The sequence below is a fragment of the Lynx rufus genome, unplaced genomic scaffold, assembly GCF_022079265.1.
Source record: "Lynx rufus isolate CCGP_SWC_20201006 ecotype Redwood Valley unplaced genomic scaffold, mLynRuf1.p SCAF_7, whole genome shotgun sequence".
Classification (NCBI taxonomy): domain Eukaryota; kingdom Metazoa; phylum Chordata; class Mammalia; order Carnivora; family Felidae; genus Lynx; species Lynx rufus.
Window position 1 is genome coordinate 70,231,173 of NW_025814889.1, and position 25,900 is coordinate 70,257,072.

General features: G+C 40.3%; 1 pseudogene; it reads left to right on the forward strand.

The window, feature by feature from the left end:
• The first annotated feature begins 1,339 nt into the window (after window positions 1-1,339).
• LOC124501891 (dnaJ homolog subfamily B member 6-like) lies at window positions 1,340-23,385 on the forward strand (annotated as a pseudogene).
• The last annotated feature ends 2,515 nt before the right edge of the window (window positions 23,386-25,900 follow it).

Here is a 25,900-nt window from a genome sequence, read left to right on the forward strand (position 1 = left end):
GCATGAAGGTTCCCTTTCTCCACATTTTCACCAACACCTGTTGTTTCCTGTGTTCTTGGTTTTAGCCATTCTGACAGGTGTGAAGTGATACTGTAGTTTTGATTTGTATTTCCCTGATGATAAGTGATGATGAGCATCTTTTCATGTGTCTGTTGCCCATATGGATGTCTTCTTTGGAGAAATGTCTTCTGTGCATTTTTTAATTGGATTATTTGTTCTTTTGGGTGTCGAGTTGTACCAGTTCTTGATATATTTTGGACACTAGCCGTTTATCAGATATGTAATTTCCAAGTATCTTCTCTCATTCCGTAGGCAGCCTTTTCATTCTGTTGATTGTTTCCTTCATTCTGCAGAAGCTTTTTATTTTGGTATAGTCCCAACAGTGAAATCTAACATCCATGAGTTGGTACATTTTAAGATATGTTTTCTGATCATGTGTGAGAACATGAGTTTGAATTTCCTCTCTAACACATCCAAGCTTTAGGAACTTCCTTAGCTATAAAATAGGGATAGAAATACCTGTTTTACCAACCTTCCAAAGTTAGTCTGTGGATCAACCAAAATAATGCAGCCTGTATATCACTCTATGAATGAAAGACACTTTTCCTACATTTATGTCCAATTTAATCCTGATCCATCTGAAGGCAGAAGTTTCAGGTCATGGGCACTAGGCTATGCCTTTCACAAGGTGGTGAAAGTGGAATAATTTAACACATTGTTCTTTGGGGAAATGTTTCAGAATTTTCATGGTGGACAGCTGGTGTCATTCAGGGAACTAAGTATAGAGAATTGTCATCACCTACAAATATAATCAAGGGACCTTTAATGTTGGAAGTTGTGTAACAGTTTTCATCTGGATGTTTTTCCCAGCACAGATTTTTAAATGAATGAAGTTTAAAATGAAGGCTTATTAAAATATTTTATTCATATATATAGAAAATATCTCTTCAAAGCCCTTACCCCAGAAAAATGACTGGGCAAGGAAGATTATTTGAGTGGATGATGGATCGGGAGCCTTGACATTGACACCTGCCTGCTGGCTGTGGTTCTCCCAGAAAAGAGAAGGTTGGCATAAATACTATCCAAGCTCTTTGGGAAACCCATCTTTTCTGTTTAAAGTCTTTATTTGGTATCACAGATTCTCTTGCCTATCTCTGTCTTCAGCTTTCACCAGTTTATAAGCACAATTGCGACTGTATCAATGAAGCATTAATCTCAAATCCTACCAGCTTTGAAACTACACCAGTTCACAAAGACAGTCCAGTCTTTTCCTGGAGGCCCTCTCTCTAAATAGTCCCACTATGCCCAGAAATCAATCCTTAGCACCCAAACTACGGGAATGGGGCAGAAACCCAGAGTTGCCCCTCAAGACCCACCTCCACAACTTCTGCACTTATGTTGCTGGCACAGTAAGGGCACCATTGGTGAACACAGAACAGGATGGGTAAGGTGGGCTCCTGCCTCTGGAAGTGCTCCAGCACTGGACCATCCCTGAGTCAGAGTTCAGTAATGCTGTGGGCAAGTGATAACACACACTAAGAGATGTACGTAGAGTGGAGCTAAATTAAGTCCTACTGGGAACTGTGGAAGGCTACATGGAAGAATTGGGATTTAAATTAAATTTGGAAGGATAGACAGGATTTTGATGGTCAAAAATAAAAATAAAATGCATTTAGGGTAACGAAACATCTTGGAAAAGGGGGAAAAGGGGCACCTGGGTGCCTCAGTCTGACTTTGGCTCAGGTCATGTTCTCAGAATTCCAGCCCCATGTCGGGCTCTGTGCTGACAGCTTGGAGCCTGGAGCCTGTTTCAGATTCTGCGTCTCCCTCTCTCTCTCTCTGCCCCTCCCCCACTTGCATCTCTCTCTCTCTCTCTCTTTCTCTCTCTCTCTCTCAAAAATAAAATAAAAAAAAATTTTAAAAAGGGGGGGCAAAAATAGGGAAATAAAGAAAATGTGAGGCAACAGAGGTAGACCAAACTGGTTGAAAGACAAGATGTTTAAAAAAGCAGAATCAGATCTATAAATACAGGATTGATGGTTGCTAGAGGGGAGGGGAATGGGGATGTGCAAAGTGGATGAAGGAGAGTGGGAGATACAGGCTTCCAGTTATGGAATAATAAGTCACAGAGATAAAAGGTACAGCATAGTGTTTATGGTCAATGGTATTGTAATAGCATTGTATGGTTACAGATGGTAGCTGTACTTGTGGTGAGCACAGCACAAGGTACAGAGAAGTTGAATCACTTTGTTGTGCACCTGAAACTAATGTAACATTGGGTATGTCAACTATATCTATATGTATGTATATGTGTATATATATGTGTATGCATGTGTGTGTGTGTGTGTGTGTATAAGATATTTGGGGGTTTGTAGCACTGATGAAATAGCAAAGGCTGTCAACTGTGAAGTGATGGAGGTGACAGAGAGACCTGAGAGCCAAACAAGAATTTGGGCTTCATTTTATCCACCTGCTTTGCCATGGACAGCATTTGAGCAGGGGAGTGATGGCACAAGATCACTCTGGCTGGTTAATGGACAGGGAGAAGATTCTAAAGCAGTGCTCTCCTACAGAAAGCTAATGTGAACTACAAAGGGGAGCCACATGTAAATTAAATTTCCTTGTAGCCATATGTATTAGTTTTCAATTGTTACTGTAACAAATTACCATAAACTTTGTGGCCTAAAGCAACACACATTTATTCTCCCACAGGTCTGGAAGCCACAAGTCTAACATCATGGTATTAGCTGGTCTGTTTTCCTTTTGGAGTCTTCCCGTAAGAATCTGTTTCCTTGACAACACTGGCTTTTAGAGACAGCCTACATTCTTTGGTCCAGGGCCCCTGCCTCCTTCCTCCCAGCTAGTAGCATAACATCGTCTGCAGTCAAATCTCCCCGTCTCCCTCTTATAGGGCCCCTATTGATTACACTGGGCTTATATGGATAATCTTCCTATCTCAGGATCCTTAACTTAGTCACATTTCCAAAGTTCCTTTTGCCCTGTAAGATCACGTACTCACAGGTTCCGAAGATTCAGATGTTGACACCTTGGGATGCCATTATTCAGCCACATTAAAAAGGCATATGATGAAACATGGAATAATTCAATATTTTCACATAATCCATAAAAAGATTATAATTTCAATATGTGATCTCTATGCAAATTATTAATGAGATATCTTCTATTCTTTTTTTTTTTTTTTTTTTTTTTTTTTCCCAACGGAAGCTTCAAATGGAGCATGCCTTTATACTTAGGGCATGTCTCATTTCAGATCAGGCACACTTCAGGTACTCCTTAGCTACATGTGGCTCATGGCTACAGTATTAGGCAGTGCAATCCAGAGCCAGGGTAATTTGCTAGAAGCTCATTAAAGAAATCTAGGAGGGCTATAAAAATGAAGAGAAGGAAGCAAAAGTGACAAACCTTGAAACCAGCATCAGGTAAATGTTGGGATGTGATAGGAATAGTAGAGAGAACTGGGTGACTGACACAATGGCTATTAGTTATGATCACTGACATGAGCATTTTCCTTATTTTATTTTTATTTTTTTTGTGTGTGTGTGAGGGAAGCATATGTGAGTCCTGTTTTGGACAAATGAATGAACTGTTCATTAGGAAGATAGGAATGTGGGTTTGGAAGTAAGGAGGGGGGTCAGGATGGAGGCTTAGATTTAGGATTGCTTATGAGAGATGGTTGGATTCATGATGGTGGCTCAGGACAGAGCCTTGGATAGTCCATGTTCAGAAGGCAGGTGGAGGCAGGAAAGACTGGGGGGGGGGCAATGGGGAAAGCAAGACCAGAGAAAAGAGAAATAGTAGCAGCAGGTGGGAACACGGCAGTATTTCTGAGGTAATCATGAATAATCTCCTCGTGGGTTTGGAGTCCATCATTCCACATCTGAGGTAATTACTCAGCCTCCTACACAGAGCTGCTTTTTAGTTGTTAGTGGGAGTGGGAGTGGGCAGATGTTTATTTACAAAACTGTTTATCTTTAAAGAATAACATTATGGCTGAATCTTCCAAGTAAGTTTGGCATTTGGCAATTACGTGGCTAATTTGATGAGTATGGCTAGCAGATGGGGCTGGTTCAGGCTCCTTTCTTCCCAATTCCAAAGGAATTTCTCTGTATGGTGATGAAATTAACAGAATTATTGGTAGATCTTCCTTCAGTGTGGCCAAATTTTTAATGATCTATCACTTTACAATTCTCTGGGACAAATGATCCCATTTCCTTCCTAGATCCTTGCTTCTAAATCTCCCAAAGAATTGTGTGCATAGTAGAGTGAGTTTGGGAGTCAAACTGCCAGGGTTCAAATTCCACCTCTGCCTCCTACTATTTGGCTTTGAGCTAGTTACTTTTTTGTGCCTCCATTTCTTACCAGAAAAATGAGATAATCACAATCTCCCTCTTGGGGTTGTTGTGAGGGTTAAATCATTATGTATGTTCATATTTTTATCCACATACTCTGTTTTCCTCTGAATCCGCTTCAAGAGTTTAGAACATTCTATCTCTATTTAACAACATGGAATGACTTCTCTGGTGATTAGATATTTCATGTGTCCTATTACTTCAAATCGTTCCCTCTCCAGCCCCTTCCAATCCAACCCTCCCATTGCTGGCTCTGTATTACAACACTTGGAGAGATTTGCTTGTATTTCACATATAATACAGTGTTTATTCACAGACAAATCTAAGAGCCAAACAAGGACTTCAGTGAACAATTCCTGGTAAAACTGACTTAAGCCAGATTACAAAAAATTTAAAATAGAAAAAGGCAGAAAGAAGATCAAACAGAGCTAAATCAATATTTATATTGCTAAATTGTGCCACTTTCCCCTCATAAGTTTATTAAGGGCGAGGAATAAAGACAAAAACTTTGCAGAATTTTTCAAGACTCAAACAACATATTGACCATAGACATTTTTTCCTTAGTTTTTTTTTTTTTTTTTTAGAAAATTTGTCCTTACTCATTGGTACTAAGTGTAATTGAGAAGGGTGGCCATCTGAATATCTTTTTTTTTTTAATGTTTATTTATTTTTGAGACAGAGAGAGATAGAGCATGAATGGGGGAGGGGCAGAGAGAGAGGGAGACACAGAATCGGAAGCAGGCTCCAGGCTCTGAGCCATCAGCCCAGAGCCTGACGCGGGGCTCGAACTCACGGACCGTGAGATCGTGACCTGAGCTGAAGTCGGACGCTCAACCGACTGAGCCACCCAGGCGCCCCGTGAATATCTTTAAGTCTGGGTTTCTGACTTATTTGCACTAAAGAAAAAGTAAATAACATTGTGGGCAGAAGTGGAGAATTGTGTTTTTCTCATTGCCATAACTTATTCTAGTTTAAGAAGATTCAATTGAAAAGGTACATGCACAAGCACACATTTTTTGTTTTATTTTTATGTTTTTAAAAGTTTATTTATTTTGAGAGAGAGTGTGCACATGTGAGTGGGGGAGGGGCAGAGAGGGGGAGAAAGAGAATCCTAAGCAGTCTCGCCCTATCAGTGAGGAGCCTGACACAGGGCTCAAACCCACAAACTGTGAGATCATGACCTGAGCCGAAACCAAGAGTTGGATCCTTCACCGAATGAGCCACCCAGGTGCCCCTTGTTTGGTTTCGTTTTGTTTTTAAAGTTTACTTACTTATTTTGAGAGACAGGGAGAGAGCGAGAACAGGGAGTGAGAAAGAGAGAGAATCCCAAGCAAGCTCTGCCCTGTCAGTGCTGAGACTGATGCTTGGCTTAATCCCACAAGCCTTGAGATCATAACCGGGGCTGAAATCCAGAGCCACACGCTCAACCAACTGAACCACCCAGGTGCCTCCACAAGCACATATTTTGAAGACTGATTCTTCATACTAGAGTTAAAACATTTTTTTTTTTTTTTTGGTTCACTCACTACCTAGGAAGTGGATGATAGCTTCCTGAAAAATTCTCCAAGATTGGAACTTCTTTATTCTCCTTCACTGCAGATAACACCTGGAGAATGACATCTACTTTTCTTTTGAGTCTAGAATATCAGCCTTTTACAATGACCAAGCATTGCTGTGTCCTGAAAATGATCTCAGGGCTGTACAATAACATTCTATTTAGAGCTTCCTAGAGTTTTTTGGTAACTAAGTCCATAATTGAGACCAGTGATTCTTAATCAGGGGTAATTTTGTCCTCTAGGGGACATTCAGCAACATCTGGAGACATTTTTGATTTTCATGATTGGGGAGGGTGTTGCTACTGGCATCTAAATGAGTAGAGGCCAGAGATGCTGTTAAATATTTCACAATGGACAGGGCAGTCCCCATTCACTGTGCCAAAATATTATCCAGCCCCAAATGTCAACAATGCTGAAGTTGAGAAGCTCTGCTCTAGACAGTCTAGGTTCTAGAGAAGAGGCAGGTCCTAAATCAGGGTTAGAGGGAAACAAGCAACAAGAGAAGGGTGTGACAGAGGTCATGTTTATTTTAAAGGTTACCTTTTATGCTTTTGTTATGTTTCTAGCAAGTATAACATTGAATAGTACTATCCTAGGGGGCAATGGAGTCTATGGCCATTTCAGGCAGCCATGTAACCTAGCATTTTCCCTTTATGGAAGCTTATAGTTTGGGTTACAGGGATTCTGTGATTAACCAGGTATTGTGGTCAATATCTATGTACAGTCTTTTCTTGGCACACATAGGAGGTGGCAAACTGATTCCTGAGGCTGAACTCATTTTACTTCAAAGAAATCAATCCCAGCTAAAAACACTTGTCAAAAGTTGTTGGTGGGTGGTCCACAGAGAGAGGAATGGTCTGATCTGGCCTTCACCTTACAGAGAGTTTCTTTGTTTAAAAAAATTTTTTTTAAACATTTATTTATTTTTGAGAGACAGAGAGAGATAGAGCACAAGCAGGGAGAGCAGAGAGAGAGAGGGAGACACAGAATCCAAAGCAGGCTCCAGGCTCCAAGCTGCCAGCACAGAGCCCGACACAGGGCTCCAGCTCATGGACCGCGAGATTATGACCTGAGCAAAAGTAGGCCACTCAACCAACTGAGCCACCCAGGCGACCCACAGAGAGTTTCTCTGTAAGAAAATGGAAACATAGCAGAAAGATCATAGACTTTGGAGTCTACTAAACCTTGCCTGAATAGAGTCTAAGCTCTGTTGGTTCAGTTGGATAAATTACTTGGTCTTCTGGAGCCTTGGTATTCTCAGTGGTAAAAAAGGAGCATAATATATAACTTGTAGGGTTCTTGTAAAGATTAAGTAAGAAAATATGGGCATCTGGGCAGCTCAGTTGGTTAAGCGTCTGACTCTTGATTTTGGCTCAGGTCATGATCTCATGGTCATGAGCTTCACGTTGGGCTCCACACTGGGTGTAGAGCCTGCTTAAGATTCTATCTCTGCCTTTCCCTCTGCCTCCCACCCACCCTTGAGCGCTCTCTCTCTCTCAAAAGAAAGAAAGAAAGAAAGAAAGAAAGAAAGAAAGAAAGAAAGAAAGAAAGAAAAGAAAAGAAAATGTATATAAAACATCTAAAATAGTGTAGAGCATGCAATAGAATCTCAATAAATTTGTTATTTTAACTTTTTGAACTTCGTAAACTTAGGATCTAAGCTGCAAACTAGATAATAATAAGGAATTTTGTGCTTATGTCCTAAGTAGAGAGCATGAAAAAGGTCAGCTGCAAGAACCCCGTTTTGTCTCTGAACTGGCTGGTGCTGCTCTGTCCCAGATTGGTTGACCACATTAAATACATTCGCTCATCTGGTCTAGATTTTTCTCTATAAAGCCCTAGCTGTGTAAGCTGTGTCCCTGATAGGCAGGCCATAAATAACCATGATGAAGCAGGCTGAGAGCCTCTCTTTCTGTCCCTGGTTACCAGATCATTTTTTCCATCCCTTCTGAGCTTTCCTCATGACCTGTGAACATCAGAAAAGTCTCTGTAGGCATCAGAAGAGACACACCAGTCTGGACGACAGTGAGGTAATTAGCCAGAGAACCAAGATTCTAATCATGGTTTTTGCCTCTGAAGTTATATGACCCTAGAGTCTGTGATACTTAACCTTTTGTTTACCTCTGACCTCAGCTTGACCATAATGGTTATTAGGAAATTCACCACCATCCAAAAGGAATGTTTGGAAGGTTAATGACATAATTGTGCCTAATCCTGGTGATGAGGAGAGAGTAAATGTCCACCTTTTGGAAATGCATAATAAATCTTCCAGGTAAATTACTTTTCCTTTATTGAACTAAATATAACCTAAAGGGAAACCATATGAGGAGCTTTCAGTTTTAAACATTTTGTTCTTTAGTGGTCGGAGAGAGTTCCAGAACTTCTAAAGTAGGGCATATATATTCTCAGCACAAGTGGAACTTTTGATATTAAAGGGCTCTGAGTTCCCTGAATGGAAGGGACTCTATACAATTACCCAGTTAAGTTAACACGCAGCATTTTCCTTGCAGTCTCCACTGAACTAGTTACCAGCCTGTCTCCAGGACAGGGAAACTCAGATTTTTTTCGGAATTTTATTTTTATTTTATTTTATTTTATTTTATTTTATTTTATTTTATTTTATTTTATTATTCTATTCTATTCTATTCTATTCTATTCTATTCTATTCTATTCTATTCTATTTTATTTTAGATGAAAGACCTCACAGACTACTTTCTCTATCTGATGCTGCTTTAGGATACCAAGGTGAATCAAAAATCTAGACCACTGCCCAAAACCTCCCCTGTCTATAGGAAGGTATCCTGATTTAGCTCACTGGAATTTCAGTTATTTGAGACCAAAGATTTCATTTTACCTGAAGAATAAGGGGAGAATGGAGGTAGAAATGTGATGGGACCTGGCTACCTCACAGAATGTGGGGAAAATGCAGGGGGAGGGGAGGCAAAGCTATTCATACTCCCCAGTGTCAGCTGTGAATTTTAAGCAAAGAATTCACTCTATGTTACATAAAAAAGAAAACTAAATATTTATGAACATGTACTATCTTCCAAGAGTGACGCAAGGTACTTTCACATACATTACTATGGCTTAATCTTTGCATCGGTTTTCTGAAGGTTTTTTTTTTTTTTAATCATCATTCTTGCTGATTAGGAAAGAGTAGTTAAATCACATGCCCAAGGTCACATGGCTTGTACATAAGAGCCAGAATTCAAATCCAGATTAGTCTGACTGCTAAATTCATGCTCTTTTTCATAAAGCAAGATCCTTTTGCAAACAGCAAACCTCCTTCACCTTTTTCTTTCTCAGTTATCTTATGTCTTTGTGACTTTTGCAAGGATTTTGGAAAATTCAGTTGTACTAGGGCACGGGAGCATGTGAAAATGGAGGCAACAAGCATTTTGCAAACTTGATGGTAACCATTACAGCAAATACCATTGTACTTATAGTTTGTAAAGTGCTTAGTATATGAATGCAACCCTATTATTACCTGGTAATTGTGTGTATTATTATAATAACATACAATTATTTAGCTTGGGTAAAATTAGAATGGTGTATATTTAAGATGTCATCCAGGTTCTATTTTTCTAGACCCTTTGAGAAATACTGTTTCACTTACTAAATTGCATCATAATCTGTATCACATAGGACGCTGATTTGGATTAAATTTTCACATTTACTTAGAATGTGCATTTTCTAAGTAATGTGTGTTTTCCAGTAATAGTCACCAATTTGAATTTATTAGCACTGAAAGTATATTCATCAAGCAATATGTAGACATCATACAATTCTTGATACGAGAAGTATCCATAGGAACCATTTGGTTCAACTAGCTAAATGCGTAGAGTGTCTGAGAGGAAAGTTGCCTTGGGATGTTGCCCCAGCTGCAAACTGCTGGGTAATAAGCCCAGAGACCTAGTGGTTGATACCCAGAGACTACCAACAGGATGGATACCTTTTCCATTACAGCGAGCTGATTAAGCAGACTTGCTAGCTTAGACCCTTTTTGGCAATAAGCCTTTTCGCTCCAGAACTAAGCCTCTGACATTTTGGGGGTGTTCCTCCTTTCTCCCTTGTGCTTATTAAAATATTGATGAGAAGAGGTGGTGAAAGCCAAGATATATCATTCTGCAACAATCTTCAACACAGTACATATCACTCTTAGTGATGGTGGCTAAAGGAATTTGGTGGTAGATATTTCAAAATAATAAGTCCAAAATTGTTTTTAAAAATTTCATAGTTCTGAGAAATTCATGATTTCTCCAACTTCATTTATTTGATGAACATGTATTCATTGGTCACCTATGATGCCTCTCATCCTCTACAAGCTTATAATATGGTATATAAGTAAATTCAACATAATATGTAAATATGTTTAACACAAGGAAGTATGTGATCTGTGATATGTACGGTATTACCAACAAGAATAATTCACTTCAGTAAAGTTTTGTTTCTTATACATTGTGTGCCAGACTCAATGCTAGATTCTGGGGATACCAGGATGAACCAAAAGTTGATTCTAAGCCCCCTAAGGTTATCAGGCAGCCGGACTTACAATAAAAATGTCTGGTATGGCTTATGGCTATAGATGAATATAGATTTAGTTAGGACAAGTTTAGTCTTTAATATGACATTTGAGGGAGATATGAAACTCTGAAATGTTGGTCATCAGTCTGGGAGTCAGCACATTCAGGAATGCGCAAGGGCTTCTGGCATCTCAGATATCCTAGCCTGGTGGTAATTCCAGCTCCCACGCATATTTGTTAAAGAATATCCCATCTAATTTCTGGCTCCCTCCAGTTTGGAAGTCTCCAGGGCCCAGCATGAAAACTGTTTGCTGGTGGAGGAGAAGGGGAAGGTACATAGTCTGAGCTTTGACTCTGTCGAGGTGCCAGAGCTGACCTGAGTTCCTGGGAACCATTCAGGGCATGGGGATTTACTAGGGCTTGGACCTCATCCACCATTGTAGCTAGGGGCCCAGAATCAAATTAGATAATGGAGACCGGATCCAGCTTGCCTGAGGGTTTGGCAAGAAGGCAAGTGTCTGTGTGCCTGATGGTGCATCGTGTTGGTTCCGTGCCTACTGCAGAGAAATGCCAAGATGGGTGTTGATTAACCTGCCCTCAATTGTTGGACCTCCATCCAAGTGACTTGGTTCCGTGCCTTGGATGGTGCAGGTAGGGCTGGAACCTACTCCACCCAGCCTTCCTCTTTTTAGGCTCCTTTGCTCTCAGTCACTTACCCTATGGGGCAGGGTGCAAACCCTGTTTGGTTGCTGGCTGCCCCAAGGGACAGGGTGAGTCTTGTTTAGCAAGGAAGAAGCCGGTGAATCTGGCTTTTGTTTTGCAATCCTTTGGGACAGGCTTACAAAAGAAGATTCACGATGAGTAAATTTTGGGCATTCTAAAAGAAAAATACATCCACTGATGTATTTGTCTCCTGGCTGTGGTTTCTGAAGTCATATTAAATTACATTAAGAGCCCTTCTCTCATTGCTACTGGTCTTTTACTATTCAGTAGACATTTAAAAAGATGCTATGTGGGTGAAAAATAAAAAGTTGAATGACGGTCACTGCCTTAGGGGAGATGTTCTCATAGGGAGGAAGTGCACCACTGGGCAGAGCAGGGAGGTCATTTATGGGCAGTGGGATGGTTACAATTCTCTCTTCTGCTGCCCTGCTGTCTCTCTCAAAGTGTAGCTTAGCTTTGCCAGACTAGTTATTTTAAGCTCTTGCAAACAATTTCATAGCTTTATTTTTGCCCTTGGCTCCAGTAAATTGGGGCCCCCATGCAGTGCTCTCTTGGCATTAACATGGATCTGAGCTGCTTAAGGGCTGGGGATATGGAGGATTGGCACAGTGGGGAGGGCAGACAACAGGACAGGACGATTCAAGCCTAGACCATTAAGGATGCTTGTTTAGGAATCTAGAGGGCTGTAAGTATAGTACTATACAGTGTGCACACTCAAGCATTGGTTTGAAAGCCTTTCCAACCTCAAGAAAGGAAATCTTTTCAGGCTTCTCTGTATTTCATTTCCTTTTGTTCTCTTATTTGAAAATTCACATTTCACTGTTATGATAGGTATCTATCTATCTATCTATCTATCATCTATCGATCTATCTATCTATCCATCCATCTGTCCTATCAATTAGTTTTGGGGACAGATGTCAGTAGTGAGAGAAAAAAATATTGAGAAAGGTATTTGGAACATACTGCTTCTGAGTTTCAGTCAGCAGAAAAAGCAGCATACTGAAGGGGATAGTGCTGGCCTGTTAGCGGTTAGAACACCTAAACTGCTCACAAGAAACAAGCACAAAGGGTGAGCTGAGATTTCCTCTACATCTGGAGTCTGTGGGGAAACACTGGTGCTGAATAAAAACAGTCCTCATTCCTACCATCTGTGAGTCCACCGTGATAGGGCATAACACAGGCTCTAAACGAGTAGAGGGATTAATGTGAGGGAATCTGAAGGTTTATATCCTCCCTTATTGGCTCAAGATCCCCTCAAATCTCATTGCTCTGTTGTTTTTCCTTGGCTTATGACCTTGTGAATATCCCATAGCTGTCTTATCAGGGTTTTACACCTTAGTGTGATTAGTTTATTGGCTTCTTGCCTTAGATCCAGGGAGCATGCTGAGTAGACAGAGAGGGAGAGAGAGAGAGAGAGAAAAGGGAGAAAGGGTAAAGAAAGAGGATGTTTGCAGGTATTGTAGGTCAACTTCTGCTTGAAACCTTTGCCTAACAGTGTTTGTGCCTGTGGCCTCTGCCTCAGGGCCGGCCAGCTGCATGCATCTCCTGTCCCCTTCAGCAGTTCTCCAAGCAGAGCCTTCTTTCCATTATTGAGATGTGACATCTGTTTTAAATTACGTCAATTGTACCCAGATAGGCAAGTGATTGACACCTTCTTCAGAATATGTGTGAAAACTAGAGGAAAAGTGATGAGCCAGATGCTTCCAGAAGAGTAAATTATTACCTGCATGTAAGTTAGTCGTGGAGTTGGTGCATTTACTTTCTTAGTCCCTTAATAAATTACTTGGTGGAATAGTAAATGGCTCCTACGTGGCCTGAAGTTCTTGGACGTGTAAAGAATAGGTTCCCTTGTCTCTATGTATGATGTTTCCTCTAAATGATGAAAAATACTCAACACCTTGGATTTGTATATTGACCTACTAGCATCTTTTGATCAGGTTCTATAAAATGTCTGTAAGGTCCCCAGGCAGGTGAGTATATTGTTAATCACATTTTTCTAAAAAATAAGCCTCTGAAGGTAGGCTAAACTGTTTACCATGACAAACTGTAATACTTATTTTTGCCTTTTTGGTGATTCCTTTCACCTCTAGGATTATACAAATTCTACACACTACTCAGGTCTCATTTAAGCTCTCTCTCTCTCTATATATATATATTGAGATATATATATGTATATATATATATACACACACACATGTATATGTATACATATACATATATAATATCTATGTACCATATGTATATTTATTATGTACATACATATATATAAAATATACATATTTTAACAAACTCTAATGCCTTTGTACTGTGTCAACTTATTTACTCTGGAACCATGTTTCCCAGAGTTCTCTTCCCTATATGGTTTTTGGTTAGTATTTTTTATTTATTTATTTATTTTGAGAGAGTGTGTGCATGAGTGGGGGAGGGGAAGAGAGAGAGGGAGAGAGAGAATCCCAACCAGGCTCTGTGCTGTCAGCGCAGAGACCAACGTGAGGCTCTAACTCACGAACCATGAGATCACACCTGAGCTGAAGTCAAGAGTCAGACACTTAACCACTGAGCTACCCACTGAGCCACCCAGGCACCCTGATTTCTGGTTAGTGTTGGCCACAGGAGACATTCTGCCCGGGGTTTGGAAAGCTCAAGTGAAGTCACAGCCAACCTGAGTCCTGAAGGCTGGTGCTGGGCACCAGCCACTGTGGTGAGTGCCAGGCCCTCACCCACATGGCTGCAGGTCTGCTGGCTCGCCTAATTGGTGCAGGGTAGCTCCCAGTTCTGTAGCTCCTTCAACTCTCACCAGGTCCCCTTTGTCAGCTTTCCCAAGTGCTGAGCCAAGTGAATGTGCAGCTCCACAGGGAAGGGCACCAGCAGGTCATCTAGGGCACTAAAGCTGACATGTGAGGCAGACAGAGGTCCCAGTTCATCCTCATGGTTTCTGATGGTCTTTCTTCTCATCTACATTCAGCTTTCCCTCCCTAGTGCCAGTCTGGCTGACCTAGAGTGAATTAGCTCTAGTGGACCAACCCCAGTTACAGAGGAAACAACCTATATAGGCTCCTCCATCAGCCTGCAGAGACTATTCTCGCAGTTACACATGGTCTAGCCCCTATAATACATGTGTTTTCTACATTATTTGTAGTGACATAGTGATACAACCCTGACTGACACCTAAAAATTTGGATTTATTTAACAAGCATGTGGGATGTAAGAAACATGAGGGTAGGTAGCATTCTTCTCCTTCTTCTCCTACTTCTACTTCTCCTTCTTCCTCCCCTTCCTTTTCCTCCTCCTCCTTCTCCTTGTTCTCTCTTCCCCCTCCTCTGCTTTCTTCTTCTCCTCTCCTTCCCTCTCCCCTCCCCCTCCTTCTCCTCTTTCTCCATTGTTCTATCTCCTGTCCCTAGAGCGGTGCTTGATACATTATAACCCCTCACTAAATATTAATTGGGTGGGAGTCACAGTTTGGGTGCTTTATCTATAGAAAGATAAGGAATTCAGTTCCTTAACTTTTCCTTTTATCTTGCATTTCAGATGCCGGTGGTAATTCCAACCAGAGATTTGGCAACTGGTTGCACAGATCTGGAAATTGGTAGGAAAATCTGGATTGAAGCTACAGATTAGGGAGGGGATCATTAACATGAAATGAGTCGGGTAAGAACCCAAGAAGAGATGAGAAGGGAAAGGGAAAGAGGAAAGAACCCTGGAAAACAAAATTGAACGATTATTGTGAATTACTTACTTCCTGGTAATTGTACTACATATCCACATCCTTGCAGTAGCTTCATGGTGGATGAATGTTACACCCATACCCTGACATTGGGCAGAGCTCTATGATGTGCTTTGGCTAATGGAATGTTAGTGGGCATGATATGAACAGACATCCTCTCTTATGATCTTCTGTGAGTAAACATGCCCTCAGTTGCCACTGGCCCTTCAGACCGGGCCCAGAATGAAAACAGGCAGAATAGACCTGAGCCTGACTTGCAACCTGGAGTCAAGTCCAGCTGACACAGAGTCCCCCCTAGTTTGACTGAACTGCAGTTTGGCTGCAGACTTGAAAGTATGAAAATAAATGCTTGTTGCTGTAGGCACCTGAGTTTGGGGATGGTTTTTTGTTAGGCACCATTACTGTACCAGTTGCTAATAATATAAATAGCAATGCTAAATTGACAGAAGAAGAACCCATGAAAGGACTAGAGAAGGATGAGCCACACAGGTTAGAGAGCATTCAGGCAAGAGGAACTTCGCAGTTGCCAAGACGGGAGTGTTTCAATAAGAGAAAAGGTGTGGGCAAGGTCAGAGGCCTCAGAGAAGTCAAGCAAGTCAAGGACCAAAATGTATTCACTGGATTCAACAACAAAGAGATAGAGGAAATTTATCTGATCTCTACACATTTCTCTGGGAAATAAGAGATGCAGCCTTCTGAGAGTGAGAGACAAGAGGACTAGAGACCTGGAAGAAAGCTATAAAAGCTGCAGACTTTGCTGAGAGGAAGGGGAGAGAGACCATGTGATTTTCCCCAGCCGTGAGTGCAGCCTTAACAGAAAGAAGAAAAATCTGTGTATTCGATGTGGCGTTGGGAGTTTTTTGGAGCATGTGAGACTAAAAGACATAAAACATTTTTTTTCTGTCAATCCCACCAATTATCAACTCTCCTGAATTCTGGCAGCACTATAATCTGTATTACACATTTTTGTGTTTTTTTTTTTACATGTTGTCTTACAATCTTCACTGTATTATGTGCTAATAGTGTTTTATTTCTCTCACTGTATATCCATCCACTCATTTGCCCATCTGTCCAGCCATCCATCTGTGTGAGCAATCATCCATCATCCATCCATCCTCCACATTATTCCTTCGAGGTGATGAACTTGTGATGGAACCCCAAGCAATACTATGTTAAAATGTTAAATTAAAAATAAAAAATTCAGAATCAAGGAAAATATAGATAAGAACATGTTAGTCACATGGTAAGGACCCCAAACAATTTTTGATTGATAGATCAAGCAACAGCCTAGCAAAAAACGTTCTTACAGACCCCATTCTAGAGCTATAAATTTCCACTTTGGAAATCTACCAGTGTAATTAGGTTATATTTTAAGATTAAAAAAGGGAGTTTGAACAAGTCAACACAAGTTTATTTAATATTAAATAATATTTAAATAATTTAAAGTAATTAAAGTAATATTTAAATTATAAACTCTCAATGTGGAAAGCTTTTAGTTAAAACAAATTTTCCTTTGTATCTTAAATTACACAGAGATAGCGTTTTCATGTAATTTCCTCCCTTCGTACCAGACCATGTGATCAGTCTCTCTGGTCACACCTGTCCCTTAGGATGGATAAAACGAGTAGTGTTGTCCATTGTTAGGCCTTTGCATAGAGAATATATTACTTTTTATCTTCTTAGGAGAGAGGGAAAAGATTGGAAATTGCACACTGAATTCTAATTTTTTTGTGCACACAGAAAGTTATCTTCTGTCTCTTTTAAAAGAAAAGGGCTTTTTCATTTCACTTACTTTTATAATTCATACCTAGGAAAATATAAGATTATTTTTATGTTCAAGAAACTTTGGCCAAAAAAAAAGAAGTAAAAAGAAATAAAAGAAATTTGGCTATCCTGGTTAATTAATGCCTTTCCCAGCTTTTCTTCAAGTGGCAGGAAAATGAAATTAGTATTACGTGATCAATGTATTTCACAATTATGTTATCAATACTTAAAAGTTGGGTTTAAATGATTGGTTCCATCTCCCTTTTAATATTCACATAAGTTGAAAATTATTTAGCAAAGACACCTATTTATCTCCTTGGGTTCTGGAAAGAAGCTCTTTAAGAAAGTAAAATATGAACCAACCCACATCACCAGTAACCTCAGGCTTCAGGACCACAATTTCCTCCAGAGTTTTTGGCAACATGATTAACTCCAGTTATTTTCCAGACCTTCCTTCCATCCCAACAGCTGCTGTGATCACCCTCCCAGGAAGAGAGGAGTCTCTATTCATGATATCCAAAGTTTTATCATTGCACATCTTCCACTGACTTTTAGGGAAGTTTTTTCTTACTCTGTTGATCAGCACCTAGATTGAAACCTTTCTGTAGAATTCTAGGAAATTTATTCGTTCACTCAAAAAATATATTTCTAGGGCCTTCTATGTGCCAGACACTGCACTAGGACCTAGACATATACTAATGAACCAGACTATGCATTTCTTTTTGGAATACTCTCTTTACTGCTGGAGACAGGCACATAAACAGATAAACAATGCAGCATGCTAAGAACTCTCATCAAATTTATATCTTCTTATTCTTTCCACTAGATCAATGCATCTAAACTTGGCATGGCGGGGTGGTAGTCTATGGATGTACTCTTGAAGGCTGGGTATTTTCTATGATAATTAAAATATTTTTCATTCACTTTGATGATAATTAAAAAAATCTGAAGCATAGTCTTGGTCATCTGGATGACTAATTTGCAACTAACATTCTGCAATTTCTGTGCTCAAGTTTTTATTTACAGTTGCTTGAAAAAAATCAAATGTAAAAAAAAGTCTTATTCACACTGAAGATTTATTTTCTACACAATAGCATAGGTTATGTAAAATTAAAACTGTTAATTTCTTCGTTTTGCTTGTATCTAATAGGTAAATTTGCTTTGATTATGTAGTTGTATAAAAATATAAGCAGAAATAATAACAAGTTTTATACTATTATTATTTACATTTAGTAGCTTTCTGATAGAGGCCATTTTAGTCAAAATGGTTAGGTCTGCACTTAAAATTAGGGTAATTTCCCTTTGAAAGAGGTTCCTACATTACTTATGTTTGAAAAACATGGTTCTGGTTTCATGTCAGTGATCTTTCAGAGATGCTATTCCATAAAATCCCTTTTTCTATTCCTTTTGTGTGGGTGATAACTATCATCTGATAGTTTACAATCTTCCCTAATTCCACCCTCAGCTGGTGAAGCGAGGGGAGGCCCAGCTAACTGTGATGGCAGAATATAATCTAGCAATACCCAAGGGCTGAGCATTTTTTAACCCCATTAAAAATTATCTAAGTGGCATATGAAAACATTCAAGCAAGGTTAAGCACAATAACCCCCTGGGTTATCTGCAGGTCAGATTTTCAGTTTTTAAAATGAGCTATGTATACTCTCGGAATATTAGAAGTCATGGAGGGTATAATAAGAGGAAGAATATGGCAATCATGCTTTAATGTTAGTGAAAATTTTAAAATGAAAACAAAGACTATCTATTGGGTAGAATACAATTTACATGCATGTTCAAGGAAAAAGTTCAAAGAAATTCCAACACTGATGCTGCACACTGCTTTGGGATGTGCTAGAAAATCTTACAGGCTCTGGTAATCTCTCTTCTCAGTCTTAAAGGGCTACTTTGGTGGAAACCTTAGGAAAGCATTATACAAAGGAAATACTCCACAGAGCTAGAAACATGAAGCTGTCCTCTCTCTACCGGATTCTGAGCATTCGCCTGGGAGATTAAGACTTTCTTTTCTTAAATCTCCTTGTAAGTAGCTTTGTGGACACTTGAGTATATTCTGGCACATCCTACCACCTCATCATGATAGTGGTTGTACTTTGTTCATTCTACAGAAAAGTGCTTACTCCACGTAAGAAGCTGAAGACATCTGCAAAGGTTATTAGGCCCCCTCTGGGATCTTCTACTTACAGGCTGGAAACCACAGAGCTATTTGACATTCCTTTCATCTGACTATCTCACTCTCCTCATCTACTGGTCTGTGTCTACCACTGTACCATGTCCATTCACTCATTCAATGAGTTGTTGGGTCCCCGAAATGCAAGACACCATCTACATGTACTTGGAAGCTTTAAATATGCTTTCTCACAATCCTCTTCTCCATGAATATGACATCTTCTTGCATCTGGTTGAAATGCATTATCTACTTAATGTGTTTGATTAGCCTTAATGTCTCCGTTTTAGTCGATAAGCACTATAGTTAATTTGGATCAGATCTCCAATTTGGTGGCCAATAAATCAGCAGTCCAAATAACCAGATCTGGATCCAGAGACATGACTTCTTTCATCTTCTCAGCCTTCCCAAGCCTCTTGTGAAGCCATCTACCAACACTTTGTGTCTGTTCTTTGCTGGACATTGCCTTTGAATAGTGACTCTCAAAGCAGGTGGTGGTAGTGTGGCATGTGTGAATTCAGACTCTCCATTGGTGTGTGTGTTTGCATATTTTGAAAAGTATATTCTAAAATTACTATGATCTGAGTTACTTTGAATCTTAAAATCTAATTTAATTTTTTCAAATAACAATAAAGGAAGGCACATGACTTTTATGTCTTTAAAAGAAGGCATGGATTTTAAGAGACTGTAAAACATGGCCTTAGAATTTATGGAGAGGATGAGATCTTGCCTGCTTTCCAAATGTCACCCAGCGCTGGTACACAGTGATAACACTCTCCGTGTAATGCTCCATTTCTGACAATTCAGGATAATTGCTGCTTATCAGAAGGCAAGATTTCTAGCAATCTCTACATCTTGAGAACAGGGAGATAATAAAGCAAACAAACAGAAGCACTTAGAGTCTTCGAATATACACGTAAAATGCTGGTTTGGAGAATCGTGCTTCCCTTTTAGCTAGGTGTATTCTGTGTGGCTAAGTTTCGGCTCACAAAATGTCATAAAAATGTTGGTAGGACTTTCAGGACAGTTCTGTAAAAAGAGAAAGAGTTGTACCTTTTTGTTCTTCTTTCTTTCCTTCTTTCTGCTGCTTGGAAGGGGGCTGGAATGGTTAGAGCTCCAGAAGTTTTCCTAAATTATGACAAGTCACTTAGAGCAGAGCAAAGACAGAGGCCTCAGATGGCGTTGTGGAGTCCTCTTACCCCTCTCTACACCTCTTTACACAAGCAAACATGCCTTTTGCATTGAAGCTACTACAGTTTGGTTTCTGTTACTCACAGCTGAACCTAACTTTAACTGATACGCCTTGTTAATTCAATTTCTCAGTCGCTTAAAGGACCAAATGGGAAGCAGGAAGGGCTGCTTCTGTTAGCAAGTAAGGAAACAGAAAAATTATTACAGGCCAGGAAGTCAATTGATGGTGATATGGCTGACGTCAAGTAGGCAAGAAGGCAGGAAAAGGTGACTATTCCATAAGTTTTTGTTTGAAGATGGTTGACATCTGAAAAACTGACAAATCGGGGAAACTTCACTTACTTTACATGCGACACTTTAGACACTTTCCCTCATCACCTCTTTCATCAGCAATATTTCTGGAGCTCGTCATTACGTGAGTGAGGACAAAAACCCCCCACACAAAAGACCTTTGGTTTCAAGGTATTCACAGTAGACCCCAGGAAGGTGAGAAATTTGCCTGAGTGAGTACTGAGGGGCGTGTATGTACATTTGTTTTGTGTAAGTTGGTAGCTGGGACAGCTTATTAGTTCAGGGAATACTCCTGTGGTTAGTCAGAAGTGTTTAAATTGTCCTAGGTTAGGTAGACAGACAGTGGCTGAGGGTAAAACCCAATAATCCAAGCTGCTGGTCTAGTTCTTTCACAAATGACACTGCCTCGCTTGTCCTGAATTCTCTTTAAATAACTAAAATTTATTTCCCTCTTGACTACCTCCTCACAAAGGGGCTGCTGTTCTCTTCCATTCTGTCACTCCCAGAAATACCAACACAAGAAAGCTTCATCAGCAACTCGGGTCACAGTGTCAGACAAAGCTTATTGTCTGGGTTGGTGATTTTGTTCCAGGAAGAGAGTTCTTAAAATAATACCAAAAAACACCAAAATGCAGAGCTGGACTCACTCATTTCCAAACCTTTCACCATTCTATTTCATATACCCGTCTCACCGAATCACTCATTTTCAAAATCTCTGGGACACCTTAGTCACTACCCAGTTTTGTGGGTAGAGATAATGACTGGAACGGAACACGAGCAGAGAGTTGATTTTAAGTAAGGAAATGGGGTCAGTGAGAGGTTAAGTGGTTGGCCTGAGGTCAGATAGCAAGCTGGTGACTCAACTTTGCAGCTCCTGGATCTGAGGCCTGCAAAGAAAACCAGAGCCCATTTCCTCTCGATAAGTTAACTGCCCCATATCTGCGGTCTGTCGTAAGCTTTTAAGAGCCACATTCCTTTTGTGACTGCAGACCTGAGCTCCTATGACTTTCACCAGAGTCTGGAAAATACTTTCAAGGTCAGACTGTGGTATATAGAGGACAGATTAGCACTTTATTTGCCACTGAGAGTCTTTATGCATTTCAGAGGACTTGCCATCGTTTTGGTGTCTTATGATCTCCATCCAGGACACATTCGTAACAACCAGCCTATAGAACAGATGGCCCATGTCTCAGAAATGACCACGACACGTGTTTATGGAGTGCTTACTATGCGTCAGGCGCTCTGTGAAGTGTTTTACATGGATTATCTCATTTAATCCTGGTGAGGACCTTGTCGGGTAGGCTCATTTATAGCCCTTTTTACTGATGAGGACGTTGAGGCTTTTCAGGGGTTAAGTACCTAGCTCAAGTTGACCCTGGTAGAAAATGGCCACGTAAGGGTTATGAACCCAGTTTTGCAGGACTCCGAGGCCACTATGCAATACAAAATTCCTGTACTCCCATACTGACATTTTCCCTGTACTTCTATTATGTCAGTATTTTTATACATTAAAATTTTGTGTAGGTATAATTTTCATCCCAGCTTTAGGTAAGTGGTCTGACTAGAAACAAAAAGAAAAACAAACCAACAAAACACACAGATCTTAACAGTGAAGCTAATTGCCCTACCAAACAGGTCACGCATCTCTCCTTGTGCTGGTGCTTGGAGAACTTAGTTACACATACCTCAGAAAGTAACATTTTCCAAACTCAAAGGGGGAAAATAAAACTATTTGAAAGTAGAAGTCTATGTGAAAATTCATGACGTACAGCGGCCCTGCCCCAGTCTTTCTGGGCCTTCTTCCAATATTCTTTGTTTTCTGGAAAACACGACCCAGCAAACCAAAAAAAGATGATGGAATAGACGTGTACGAAAGTTTTGACTTGAAAAGTCTGAACCTAAAAGCGGAGTTACATGTGGGTTCACTGGACAAGCATCTATCTCTTTGGAATCAGATGAATCAGAAAGGTACAACTTACCACTTGTTGGCAGGAGAAGGGAGAGAACCGAGAGCTCAAGAAGCTGCCGCTGCGTTGCCAGCTTCGGGAGCGGGAGCCTCCGGTCATGTCCCTCCCCCACACCCCCCCCCCCCCACCGCGTCTCCTGCATGCCCCGCCCCCGCGGCTCCTGCCCCTCCCACTCCCCCACTCCCTCAGGGCTCCTCTAACATCCATCCCCATCCCCCCCCCCCCCCCGCCCCCGGCTCTGCACCCTCCCCCACGTGGCTGCTGCAAAGTCCACCCCTCTCCCCGCGACTCTTGCCCCCCCAACTCCTGCAGGCCCTCCCCCGACCCCGTGGCTCCTGCGCCCTTTCGGTTCTTCCTCAGTCCGAAGCCTGTTAGGCCTGGTGGATCGCTCTGAAGTTCTGGGCTGACAGAGTCATGCCTCGGTCGAGGATATTAAGGCATATAGGAAACTGGCACTGAAGTGGCGTCCTGATAAAATTTCCTGAGAATAAACAGGAAGTGGAGAGAAAACCGAAACAAGTAGCTGAGGCGTATGAGGTGTTATCAGATTCGGGACATCTAGGATAAATCCGGCAAAGAAGGATTAGGTGGAGGTGCAGGTCGTTTTGACAGTCCCTTTGAGTTTGGCTTCACCTATCACAACCCAGACCACGTCTTCAGGACATTTTTTGGCTTAAGGGACCCATTTTCATTTGGCCTCTTCAAAGACCCGTTTGGGGACTTTTTTGGTGGGGGGGGGATCAAAGGGGTCCTTGCAGAAGCAGGAGCTGAAGCAAAGGTTGTTTTCCTCTGCCTTTAGTGGATTTCCATCTTTTGGAGGAGGATATTCTTCATTGATACAGGATTTACTTGCTTCGGTTCATCAGGTCACCGGGTTGGGTTGGGGATCATTTCATTTTCTTCCATGGCCTTTGGTGGTAGTGGGATGGGTAACCTCAAATCTACATCACCTTGTACTAAAATTGTTAATGGCAGAAAAATCACTACAAACGGCATTGTCGAGAATGGTCAAGAAAGAGTACAAGTTGAAGATGGTCAGATTAAAGTCCTTAATGATAAATGGTAAGCAGCGGCTGCCACATTTAGATAACAAATGATTAAGTGCCTGCATGTAACAGAAAGTTGATTATACCCAGCACCATTTGAGGATTAACAGAACTCTTTTCTTTTTCTTTTCTTTCTTTTTTTTTTTTGAAGATTTCCGAGGAGCTCGGCTTTCAGTGTAACTGTACCTGTATTTATGCACAGCTCATCGAAGCCCTATTTATTACAGACTTGAGTTTGTTGTTGGAGCACCATAATAGGGCCTTTTTTTTTTTTTTGTCGTTAAAATTGTTGTGGGGTGCCTGGGTGGTTCAGTGGGTTAAAGCATCAGAGTCTTGATTTTGGCTCAGGTCGTGATTTCACAGTTCACGGTTTGGAGCCTGGAACTGGGCTCAGTGCTGACCGTGTGGAACCTGCTTGGGTTCCCTCCCTCTCTCCCTCTCTCTCTGCCCCTCCCCTGGTCTTGCTTGCTCTCTCTCAAAAATAAATAAACTTAAAAAAAGTAAAATTGTTGTCAATCTCTGTACGCACTTTGCTTGTTTATTGAACACAATCCAAAGTGACTGGCTCTTTCATACACTGACACCAGTGTGGAACTGCGTTTGCGTTGGTTTGAAACGAGCCAAGTAGAGTCAGCCTGCTGTGAAGTTAACGTTGCCAGAATGAATCTTCCTCAAAATAAATTTCAATTTTTTTTTTGTATTTAGTAGTGAGGGATATTAGTGCATTAATGGTAATATGTCTCTCATTTAATATGCATTGAGGATGTTTTTTAGTTGTGCACAAATACTGGCATCTTATTCAGTTTTGCCAATTGTTTCAAATATGTAATGTTAAGCGTGGGTTTAAAATGTTAAGCTGGTAAACTGTGTCTTTATCAGTTGATTAAAAAAAAAAGAAAAAGAAAAGAAACGCAAAAGTGTTTGGTGGATTCTTTCCTGAGCGGTAGAGCCTTAAAAAAAAAAAAAAAAAAAAAAAAAAGAAAAGAAAAAAAAAGAAAGGTACAACTTAGATTTTCTTTTGTTTTAGGTGGCAAAATGTCACCTTGAAAACTGATAGTTAGATATTTTATTTTACTTTTTTATCTTGCGAGGGGAGGGGCAGAGAGAGAGGGAGAGAGAGAGAATCCCAAGCAGATTTCACGAGCCGTGACATCATGACCTGAGCCGAACAAAATCGAGTCAGATGCTTAGCTGACTGAGCCACCAAGGTGTCCCTGAGAGTTAGAGATTTTAAATTGAGTTAAAATTTTGGTTAGAAATGGTTTTATTAAATAATGTATAGGAAAAATCACATATATATGTGTGTGTATGGACATGTATGTGAAGCTTTGGAGCATTGGTAGATTTTAGAGTCCATTTAACCCAGTCTCATCAAGTCAACTACAAATGCAAGAGGGAGGGACCAAGAAAAAAATGCAAAGAATACACGGGGGTAGGTTGTCATTTTTCAAGATAGGACTATTTTGGACTTTTAAAATAGCTCACCCTATGAATTTGCTGGGATATAAAATGTGGAAGGGATAACCCCAGGGCATCTTTCTTAAGACAAGATGGCTAAAGCAAAAATGAGAAGTGCAGGTAAGTGAAAAGGAGGAAATAGGAGTCCTTGACAGTCCTACCACCCAGAATAGCCACTTTAACAGCTTGGAGTATGTCCTTGCAGGACCCCCCCATCCATGTGTACACACACAAGCATGCACACATTTGGACCATCTTACGTGGAATTTTATAACATACTTTTCCCACTTAATTGTAAACCATGTCTATGATATTTAACGTCCATAAGTCTTTTTTACATGCTGTGGTTGGACACTTAGAATTGTTTTCGATATTCTGCTACTACAGAAACTCTGGAAGAACTTTTCCTTTTAGAAAAAATTTGAACTTACCCCTAATTATTTTCTTGGGTTAAGTTCCTATTTTTATAACTTCTGGCTCAAAGCGAATGCAGGTTTGGAGACTTTTGAAACAGCCTGTAGTGTTCTCCAGTTTATGTCCAATTTACACTGTGACTATTGGTATATATGGGCCATGGTTAGTTTGGAAGGTCTGAAGAAGTATTTTTAGTGCCAACTGTGACTGTGTTGCAAATCATAAATATTAGAACTAATGTTTGTTGTGTGGTTAGCTTAGAATAAAATATCATAGAGGTCAATACATGGCATATATTATTATGACTATAATTATTATCATTGAAATCCAGGACTTTTTAGAGGTCTAATTGAATGTCATGCAAATTATTTGACTGCTGGCCTTTCTAAGTGCTGAACATGTGGCAAACTTAGATATCATTAAAATATGATATTTGAAGAACTTCTGAAAAAATTGACATATATGCAAAGCAGATGCTTTATAATGATAAGTTTTGCACTTGAAATGCTGGGCCACGAGGATAAGACTAATGTCTTTGAGAATATGTAGATGTTTTGAACAAAGAAGCATATATTTAAAGAAAAAAATTCCTCAGATGGTTTCAGTAGTTAATTTTTAGTGGGGAATTCTTTCCTAATGGTGCTTGAATTATTTAACCCTCTTCGTTTATGGAATTATTATATGATATATTGAG